This window comes from Apium graveolens, chromosome 5 (genome assembly GCF_009905375.1).
Source record: "Apium graveolens cultivar Ventura chromosome 5, ASM990537v1, whole genome shotgun sequence".
Classification (NCBI taxonomy): domain Eukaryota; kingdom Viridiplantae; phylum Streptophyta; class Magnoliopsida; order Apiales; family Apiaceae; genus Apium; species Apium graveolens.
The window spans coordinates 235236583-235246653 of NC_133651.1; the positions used below are offsets into that span (position 1 = coordinate 235236583).

At 39.5% G+C, this 10071-nt stretch overlaps 1 non-coding gene across 1 annotated transcript; it reads right to left on the reverse strand.

The window, feature by feature from the left end:
* Positions 1-6721: 6721 nt before the first annotated feature.
* Positions 6722-6828, reverse strand: LOC141662356 (small nucleolar RNA R71). Its single transcript, XR_012550477.1, has one exon. It is a non-coding gene; the product is annotated as a small nucleolar RNA R71 (small nucleolar RNA).
* Positions 6829-10071: the final 3243 nt, after the last annotated feature.

Here is a 10071-nt window from a genome sequence, read left to right on the forward strand (position 1 = left end):
TCGACCATTACTGGTTCGATCCATACCTTCTCGTGGTTTAACACGTGCCTCACTTGGCATCAATATAATTACGTCATATTTCCTTTATCAACATTTCTATTCTTGAGAATTTTGAATATTACCTTTTTCATTATAAAACCTCTAGGGTTATCCTTGAATCGTTCCTCCTGTATTCCTTAGATACAGGGCATATCAAAATACCATTTACTAATAATAGAACCATTGTCTATATACTTCTGAAAAATTTCTCCACTGATCCTTAAAGGTTATTATTACCTTAATCCTTTCCAATTCATACTGTCAAAACTCATACTATCCCTATTAAGGGTGAAATGCCAACCTTTATGCATCCCCCTAGGATTCGTTTTAAGTTACCGATGTTCTATCCTTAATTCCACCTTTAAAAAGGTACAAGCATCCTTCCATGGATAAATAAAGTCATATATCCCTGATAGGGGTATCTTATTCAATCATTCCCACCTCGATAGTCTATACCTAACTTCATAATAGCATCCTTATTCAAATTGAGGTCAATCCATATGGCCTCCAAAAGATAACAATGGTCATCCGCTTTTCTTTCCTGATTTGGTAATGATAACATGGAGGTTCTGGAAGATATTGGTCATGTTCAACGTGAACTTCTTCTTAATAATTCCTTATTTACTTTTGTTGTTTCTCAACAGTCACCTCAATGTTGGGATATCTTTCATACCTGGCGTCTCCCTTTCTGGGTATCAAGCCACCGGTCTTACATTTCCCATTCTTGAAGGTCACTTCCTTCATCCAATTTTCTTAATTTTTTACTTTCTTGTCTCCTCAGTCTATCCGCGTCTCATTATTTATCCTTCGAATTACCTCAAGGTTTCCTCGAATCCTCCCAACTTAAAGGGGATAAAATATATGTATCTCTTATGCCTTGAACCATCAATTTTAACTCATGGTGAATCACCCTCATCCTGACGATTACATACTCTTCTATTTCTATTTCTACGAGTCTTTAGGGTTTCCTCATACCCAACTCCCTTATCATTCCTCAAACTCTCTTGCCTTTATATTCCTTTCTCTTATCATTATTTCATGAACCGACACAACATAAGCAGTGATTTCAAACATCCCGTCATTCTGGATTCGTGTCTTCAGAACGAATCTTGATAACTTTTACAACTTAGATTCATAATTCATCATACTCGTCTGCCTTTGTTCTGGCTCTAAAGCTTTTACACTATTCCATAACCTTGGGAATTACTTTCCCGAAAACAATTGGCTGAACTTTAATCAGTTTATTATAATCTCTTGCTCCGTGCCTTCCTTGGCCTTTCACCAGCGGGTGGTCTCTCTCTTGGGAGGGTAAGTGACAAAAATAGTCTTTTGTGATTCGTCAATCATTTAGAATCTCAAATAATTCCTATATTTCCTTTAGTCAGGCTCTTGCCTCGGCTGGGTCAGCTTGTTCCATGGAACTCTGAGAGCTTAGCGACTTAAAGGTCCTGAAAGAATTTCTCACCGCACTGTCTCCTCAGGGTGGTGGTTGGGGATAATAGTCTGAGTTCTTTTTAGACAGGTCCATGAATTGCCGTATAGGAGTACCGTCTCGGGTCTCCTTTCCTTACTCGACTTTCTATTTCCTTAGTATGAAATGTTTCATCCTACTCCCCATAATTGGGGTCATCTTTTAATTTAAAATCCTCATTTTCCCCTCCATTATGTCATGGATTCCTTCTATCTTGATGGCGACCTCCCTGACTATCACGTTCAGGGTTTGCTCTAAATCTTATTCCTCAAACTATGGCTCTCATCTAAGTTCTCATCCTTACGCTCTTGAACTTTCGAAACCCAAATTCTATAGGAATACCTCATTATTCCCTTATCATCTTTCTCGATATTAATCTTTTATCTAATTGTTGGCTCTCTGCCTTTCTTCATAACTTTTTCTGGCACAATATGCTCTTTTCCAATAATTCGGGCTGTATTGCAATCTCGAACAGCTTTTCGGTACCGGCTCCGGTTACCTTCACTACTATTTCCATTTTCTCAAAATCTCTTATCAACTCTCCCAAAGACATTATCATCTTGAGTCTCTCCTTTTTACTAATGGCATCAGCCACCACATTGGCTTTCCCCAAATGATAAAGAATCTCCCAATCATAATTCTTGATTAGCTCTAACCGCCTCCTCTGGCGTATGTTGAGCTCTTTCTACGTAAGAATGTACTAGAGCACTTATGGCTTAGGTAATTCTCGCACTTCTCTCCATACAAGTAGTGCCTTCAATCTTTAGGGTAAAACTATTGCCACGAGCCTAAGCTCATGGGCGGGGATATCGAATTTCATATTACCTTAATTGTCTTGACGCAGACGCGATTATCTTGCTGTGCTAAGAAGCACCCTAATTCCTTATGCGAAGCGTCACTTACAAATCACAAAATCTCCTTTTTCCATCCGGCAACGCCAACATAGGGGCCGTCACCAACCTTTGCTTCAGTTCTTAAAAGCTGTTCTCGCATTTCTCTGTCTATTCGAACTTCTCAATCTTACGAGTAAGTCGCGTTAAAGGGGCTACTATCTTTACAACTTGAACGAACCTCCAGTAGTGACCGGCCAATCCTACCTCTGGTAGTCGACCAAACCATGGTCATCAATTCATCAGTGGTCCTTTATCCAATCCTGTCAGGATCCTCCATGGGATCCTCCTCAACAACTATCCCTTCTAGGACAACATCCTCAACCGCTACATCCTCAATATCAACATCATCCGGTCCTGCATTAGGACACTCTATCGGATCCACAATCCGATCTCCAATTAGTAATAAAATATCATCGCGATGTTGTTCCTCAACTTCAGGGTTCGGAGTCCCGCTACCATATATGATAACGAACTACGCTTCTATCGCTACATTTATAAGGGTTCCCATAAGGGTTTTAACTGTCAGTACTACGTTAGGTAGTCCGACTATGAACTTGGCAAGAGTTCTTATTATCTTAGTGAACTTATTATCTTAACGTCCCATCATCTCTGAGGTTTATAACGCTTAGCTCTGATACCATTTCTGTAACACCCCTAGATCCGGGGTCGGGGATCCGGGTCGTCACGGTCTTTCTTTCCACAATATCACTTCACTTAATTAATAATGAATAACCCTATGCTGTGACCCCACACTAACACACACCACAACCCGTTATAGTCTCAGAGATGAAATTTAAATAAGTACAAGTCTTTGAATCCACAATTTAAAAGTTATTACAACCCAAAATGATTACTTGATAAATTTACAGTTAATTGCCATTATCTGCCACAAGTTATAATTATACATAATTGATTCTCAAAAGTAGATGGTCTGATCTACAATAGATCTACCTCTGCAGCTATAGCAGCTACAACATCAACGGGAAGACGCGGGACGCTTCCCACGCGCTTGCGCTGGGTCTGCTGGAGTCTGGCCATCTTTCCTAACTGTTGTTGTGTGATGAAGAAATAAAGCAAGGGTGAGCAGCAAGCCCACCAAAATAATATGTATAATGATTTACAATATATGAGCCTACTCATAATACTCATGAAAGTCTTGGTCAAAAGAAATGAACCAAGTTTGATATCTTAATGCGATGAAGTCGCAAAATATTCAGTATATATACATATATACTTTTCAAAATATTGGAAGTCCTCTTCCATGCATAATATACACAAAGTCCCAGTGTATAACTGTATAAAAAAAAATATCGTTGCAAGGTGATCTCATATATCTAACCTTGTCTCAACATTTTTCTGAAAATCTTTGTCATTCATAAGACAATTATTAATTAGATATAAGTTTAAAAGATGAGGTTACCAAACACCCCAATATACTTATATCTTTCCCAATACTACTTGAACTACCACCGTTCAAGTTATAATCAGTTTCAAAGGTTCATCACATAGATGAGACTACAAGACAAGATTTGAATAGATTCAATCTTTGAATATCATTATAAATAATGAAGTTACGAGATACTTCATTAAGTCCCGATATATAAATATATTCATATATATCTCCCATACATTTCCTGAAAACCTCTGTCATGTAAAGTATGAACAGAGTTGCAATATCCAATGAATTTGGAAGGAAAAGAATTTTGGCATAAACCAGATATCTTGCTGATCAGGCAAAGATACCAATAAGTAACCTTTTCTACTGTAGATGGATGAATTCCTCACCGGTCATCACCCTGGCCGCATTAGGACCTCGCGCTAGACCGTTACCCGACCCCTCACGCGTTGATGGACTGCCACCCAGCCACTTACACATTCATAGACCGTACCCCGGCCTGTCGCTTATGCCGACTCAATTAGATGGGCTTACTTCCCGAACGTTGGGCAAGTAATCAATTCATTTACCAAAACTGCAACCTCGTTGCGAATATAAAATACACCACAGAGCCGGATTCCCCAGGTTTTGAGCGAGTATTTAAATCCCCTTAAAAAGGAAGATCCTAAATATAAAAAATGAGTTTTGGGATCCGCTCTGACTTTAAAAATCATTTTGAAGACTCGAAAACACTTTAAAGAGTGTTTGGAGTAAAGCTGATTTAATGAAGTAAATCAGTCCCCAGAATATTTAGAAAATGACTGAATATTATTATTTAAATAATATTCCCATAAAGAATAATCTTTATAAAAATAATTGAAGTAGAAGTATTAAAACTTATACTTGAAATAAACATTAAATAACCAAAGATATACTTATATGAAAGTATTATCTTTATTTGAATAATCGAAAATAAGTTTGATTATTAACACTTTATTCTTTAATAAAATAAAGAATATATTAACACTTTATTTGGTTCCTTTTTTTAGTGTTCATGCATTTCAGGGTATTAGTTGCATTTCGGGGGAGGAATCATCAAGAATAAGCCTTGGCATGTGTTCACCATTGCAAGAGGAAAGGAACGGGCAGATTACGGCGAAGAAACGGAGCAAACTTGGATTTTTTCCAGTAGAGGCCTGCGCGCCCGCGCAGCTATGCTGAGCGGCCGCGCAGCAACCTGCGCGCCCACGCAGCTATGCTGAGCGGCCGCGCAGGGTCGGGAATTTTGCTGAATTATTTTAGACTTCTACTTCTGTTTGGCTTCCAACTTCTATGTAATCTGAGTTTTAATGGACTATTATATAAGTAGATTTGAGACGTTTTCACAGGGGAATTAAGAAGAAGAAGATTGTGTTTTACGCAAGAAGCGAAGGGGATACCAAGGAGAAGACCTAGAAGCACAGAACAACTCCAAAAAAGAAGATCTTGTTTTCAACTTGTGATTCTTTGAATTAGTTGTAACTCTGGATGCTCGTTTTCGTTCTTGTTGAACCTACATCTCGTTTATTCGTACTTTGATTATTATTTAGTTTATTAAGACCTTGTTTATACCATGCTTTCATTGGAACCCATGGTGACGATGAGTTCGATTATGGGCTAATTGTTGTCATGGGATTCTAGCGGATTTACTTATGGATTTCAATAATTAATTGTTTCGATATCTTGGTGTGTGGTGATTGATTGATATCCTAGTATTGGTTGTGCTTATTCATCTTATGTGCGTAGCTAACATATAAGATAGCGTGTTAATCTCTATTGAAGCGACAGTGAATATAGAGGTTTAGAACTTGCCATGCTAGCATAGGTTCATGTATTTATTATGCATGATTCGTAGGTAACTCTAACCGTTTTACTTGCCCTATGTAATCAAGATAGATAACTTGTTCTTAAACCGTTATGTTGTCAAATTCTATAGACATATAGGGTCTCAATATAATTGGTGCCTATTCAGCTTCTATCTCTTTTGTGGATGTTTGGTAGAATGGTACTCGTGCAACGAAAGTTGGCGTTTATCAGTTTCGTGTTATCTGATTAGTGTCCTCACCATCACATGCTAAGGTTAAGAACAATAAGGCTATTGAATGAAGTATTTAATGAAGTTAGAATCCCATGTTTATCATATATATTAATTTAACCTCAATTCTCTTAGTTAATGTTATTTAGTATAATCTCTTAGTTTAATTAAAACCCAATTTGTTATTTGTCTTAGCATTGAGAGATAACCATACATTGTTGCATAGGTGCATAAATTGAACTTAACCTAGACGAGTCTCTGTGGGAACGAACTAGACAATATTCTATATTACTTGCGAACGCGTATACTTGCGTGAATATTAGCGCATGTTTTCTCCCTAACAAGTTTTTGGCGCCACTGCCGGGGACTCGGTGTTAATTTTTAGTTTATGTGCTTGTCATCAGTGGTCATTAAAGTTCACTGACTCGGATTCTTTTACTTACACGGTTTATTTGTTTGTGTTTCAGGTACTCATTACAATGGGAGATCCAGCAGCACGAACGAAAGCCTTGATGGATTTTTCTCAACCCAAAATCAATGACATTCAATCTAGCATTGTCCGGCCATCTATCACAGCTAATACCTTTGAGATCAAGCCTGGCATAATTCAATGGGTACAGACTTCAGTCCAGTTTGGGGGTTCTCCAACGGAAGATCCCAATACACACATTAGGGATTTCATTGAAGTATGCGACACCTTCAAGTTCAACGGTGTTTCCGCAGATGCTGTGAAGCTGAGACTATTCCCATTCTCTTTGAGGGACAAGGCTAAGAGCTGGTTACACTCTCTACCAGCTGGTTCGATTACTACTTGGGAAGATCTTGCTCAGAATTTTCTTACTAAATTCTTCCCTATGGCGAAGACAGCTGCAATGAGGAACGCTATTACTCAATTTGCGCAGCAAACGGGAGAATCGCTAAGTGAAGCTTGGGAGTGCTACAAGGAGATGCTTAGGAAGTGTCCTCATCATGGAGTTCCTGATTGGATGATCATCACTTGTTTTTACAATGGGTTGGGAGCACAGTCCAGACACATGCTCGATGCATCATCAGGCGGAGCATTATGGGCAAAGAGCTATAAGGAAGCTTATGATCTAATTGAACTGATGGCTGCTAATGAATATCAGTATCCAACCCAGAGATATCCACAGGGCAAGGTAGCAGGAGTTCTTGAAGTGGATACAGCTACGGCTATCACTGCTCAACTAAAGGCGTTGTCTATGACGATCGATTCTCTGGCTAACTATGGTTTTAAGCAGATAATAAGTGTTTATGAGCTGTGTGCAGGTCCGCATGCGACAGAGCAATGCGCTATATCTAGCGACTCAGCTCAGTTTGTGAGCAACTTTCAGAGATCACAACAACCAGTTCCAGACACTTATCATCCTGACAACTGGAATCATCCTAACTTCAGCTGGAGCAACAATCAGAATGTGATGCAACAGCCGTTCCAGCCGTTTGGAAATAAGCTGTTCAACTCTCTTGGTTTTCAGCAACAACTCCAACTTCAACAACAAACTCATGATGCAGGTCTATCTTCGAATGAAAAATCTGAATTAGAGGAGTTGAGGCTTATGTGCAAAAACCAGGCTCTTATATGCCAAAGCCAAGCTGTTTCTATCAAGACTCTGGAGAACCAAATAGGGCAAATTGCTAATGCCTTATTGAATCGACCACCAGGAACGCTTCATAGTGATACAGAAGCCAATCAGGAAAGAGGGAAGTTGAAGAACATGTGAACGCCATCACCTTAAGGTCTGGAAAGGTCGCAAGCCCCCAAATTCAGCAAGACGAAGAGCCTGAAAAATCTCAAGATTCAGAAAATGCAGTTGTGGCTGAAGAAGATGTGCAGAAGGAAGTAGAGGTGGAACCAAGGAAGACTACTGTGGAACACACTCCTCCTGAGGGTAATACAGGGGAGAAACAGATCTATCCTCCACCTCCTTTTCCTAAAAGGCTGTAGAAGAAAAAGCTGGATAAGCAGTTTGAGAAGTTTCTGGAGGTGTTCAAGAAACTTCATATCAACATACCTTTCGCTGAAGCTCTTGAACAGATGCCTAGCTATGCGAGGTTTATGAAAGGTATTCTCTCTCGGAAAGTGAAGCTCGATGACTTAGAGACCGTTGCTCTAACGGAGGAATGCAGTGCTGTGCTGCAACAGAAGTTGCCTCCGAAGCTTAAAGATCCTGGAAGCTTCACTATTCCTTGCACCATCAGAAACTTGTCGTTCGACAAGTGTTTATGTGATTTAGGAGCTAGCATCAATCTGATGCCCTTAACTATCTTCAAGAAGCTTGGTCTGCCTGAGCCGAAACCAACATACATGTCATTGCAACTAGCTGACCGTTCCATCGCTTATCCCCGAGGTATAGTGGAAGATGTCTTGGTCAAGGTGGATAAACTCTTCTTCCCTGCTGACTTTGTAATTCTTGATTTCGAGGAAGATAAGAAGATTCCCATTATCTTGGGAAGACCATTCTTGGCTACAGGCCGAACTATGATCAATGTGAAAAAAGGAGAGCTTACGATGAAGGTTCATGATCAGAAGGTCACTTTCAATGTGTTCAAGGAAATAAAATTACCCACAGCTAAAGAGGAGTGCTTTAAAGTAGAGCAAATTCAGGTTTTGAATGCACCTCTGTGGAAGAGGAAGTTGGATGTGCCATTCGATTCTCTTGGGTTAGCAGAGCTGAAAATTTCTCAGGAGCGTCTCGAGTCGTCTATTGAAGATGCTCCTACACTTGAGCTCAACCCACTACCAAATCACTTGAGTTATTCATTCTTAGGTGCACCCCCTGACAAGGGGTTGGGATATATCTTTGATGATGTAGAGGGTAGCCGAACGGATCCTCCTGTGCCTATAGAGGGTTCTTCTCATGTGCAGCAGATAGTTGATAGGACTGGTGTTGGTGATGAGCAGTACAGGCGAGTAACTAGGCGTATGGAGGCCATGCACGATATTCACCGTCATTTTGCTGCAGATTTGACACATGCTTTCGGTACTGTTGTTCGAGACACTGGTGGCGAGGTTGATTGGCCACCTGATCCTCCACCCGACGAGGGTGAATCTCCCGCTAATTAGGTATGCCTGAAATCCTTATTATTGCCTTCAATGAGGACATTGAAAATTTTAAGTATGGGGGTGGTAGTTAAGGAATATTGTGTGTGTGTCATTTAGTTGCATATTCATGATTAGTTTAGTTCATATAGTTGCATAATTTATGCCATATAGTTTTTTTTTAGGAATGTCATGTAGCTCATGCATTTACCATGATCCCTTTTGCAATGATTTATCGACTGAATTGTGATATTGATGTGAGTGTAGTGATAGCATTAAAGTGATATTAAGTTGTGTAGGTTGATATGCATGCTAGAAACAATTGTAAGTCCACTAAGTCTTAGAGAATGCGAAAGGGCTAGATTGTGTTATGATTTGGTTGTTTTCAAGGTCAATCTACTTATTATGCTTAGAAATCGATTATAGGTTTTTAGTGATAAAGACATGAAAAAGAAAATTTTTGGAGAAAAACATATGGAAGTTGTTGCTAGTTGTGGCTAGGCGTCAAATGGCTAGTAGCCGGCTCGCGTATGTTGCGAGTAGTCTAGGGTTGAGCAAGATGGAGCGAAACGCACTTGCTCAGAAATTAGAAAAAAAAAAATTGGCATAATTGATCAAGAGTGGGCTCTTTGGTATTCGAGTTATTAAGTTTTTAGGGGACTTTGTGCCTAGCGACCTAAGGCTTTTAGAGTCTGGGATCCGCTAACCTAACGCTCGTTACATGGATATCATTGTATAAGTCTTTTGTGGACCTCACTCATTGCACGGTCAAATAAGCATCTGAGTTGTAAATAAAAAGCATGATTCCGTAGTAAGCTCCAGAGTTCTTGTAGTGTTGTATATCACTTTGTACCTGGAATTTTTATTCTTTGTATAATCGTAGGATTGCCTTGAGGATAGTCTAGTCATAGTAATTGGTCTAGTTCCGAAGCATATCTGTTAAGCATTTGCACACACCACGTTTCTGGCTGTATGTCCGTTTGCATGAGTTTATTGATCTTTAGTTGTCTAACTGCATTCGTTGAGATGTGGCAATTTGGTTGATTAATTGTAGTAAGGGGGATCGCTGCATTTTCATATAGATTGTATTCATTCATATCTTTATTTGTTTTTGAGTCTGTGACGCTTGAGGGCAAGCATCGATTTAAGTTTGGGGGTGTG